We start from the raw sequence: 1,483 nt of genomic DNA, 5'->3' as shown, positions 1-1,483 counted from the left end.
CTTCTATTATTTGAGAGCACTCAAAATAAAACACTCTTATTTCATATAGAGAAAGAAATATATCTTCACAAATAGTCACAATACTAATCGGTGCTACAGTAGTATCATTTTTATGGATAATGTAAAATTCAATTTTCCTACATGACAAATCCTCACTAATTTTATCTCATCCTACTCAACTACATGAATTATCCTTGTATTCTCCATGACTTCTATGATTACACTTGAAACCTACTCTAATACCATGTTGATATTTCCAGATATGTTGCAAATGTAATGGCCATTGCCTATTTAAGGTATATGTTTTCCATATGCAACATCCTCTCATTTATATTGAGCATAGGTTATTGAATAGACATGTCTATTCAATAATCAAATAATTAATTTATATAAACTTAATTATTGTTATATATATATATGTATGTATGTATGTATGTATGTATGTATGTATGTATGCATGTGTGTGTGTATGTATGTATGTATGTATGTATGTATGTATGTATCACATATAATAAGTTTATATCTCACATAGAATTATATCTCATATATAATTAAATGTATATCCAAAGAGTTATCTGATAGAAGCTACCAAACATTAACACTTATGAAAAGTAAAAGGACAAGTGGAGGCTTAGACATTATCAGTATAAAGAAATACGGAATGAGAATCATGAAGCCATGCAAGAAAGAGAGGATCATAGGCTGCCATATACCTTGTCTACAAAATGCCACTTGTAATGTCAATCACATTTCTCTTAATATATTGAAAGAAAAAATAAAAAAGGCTATTGGGAAAAATAGTAGTAGCCAATAACAGAAAATAAATTTATATTTCTAGAATGGATGGAATCCCAAAATTTCTTTAACAATATTGTTTTTTACATGATTTTTCCATTTTAGATGGTTCCCAAAAATGAACTAATACTGAAAAAGTAGTTGAAGACTATAGTCTCCTTCCTTAATAACATTCAAACTAATAATTCATTTATAAATGGTATTTTCTTTATAACATTCCACTTATATCGAGAAGTTAGAAATGAACAGAACACCAATTACTACTAATATATTCTTTTACAATTTGTGGGCACCTTTTACCTTCATCTTTTTTTTTTTCTAAATTAATTATGAGTTATTTAGAGTGACATTATAATTTGGTGATGATATTTGCATTGTAATTTCAAAGGAAAAACTTGGATAGTACATTGAACGATGAGATTCACATAGTTACCAATTGTCAGACATGAAACATTATAATGTGATGTTCGTATTTTACAAAACACATAGGAAGAAAAAAAATAGAATAGAGTAGAATATAATATAATACAATACATTACTTAAGGTAAGAATTTGTAACTTTTTCTTGCCTATAAATATAAGTGGAATATCCCCTTCTTAAAGAAAGTAGAATATCCCTATTCTTAATAAGGCCCAACTAGAATATCCAAATTCTTAACAATGTCAAACAAAAAAGTAGTTTACCTTC

Source organism: Cupressus sempervirens, chromosome 4, assembly GCF_028749045.1.
Source record: "Cupressus sempervirens isolate cs-2001-9-10 chromosome 4, ASM2874904v1, whole genome shotgun sequence".
NCBI classification, from domain to species: Eukaryota; Viridiplantae; Streptophyta; class Pinopsida; order Cupressales; family Cupressaceae; genus Cupressus; species Cupressus sempervirens.
This window is presented reverse-complemented; position numbering follows the sequence as displayed.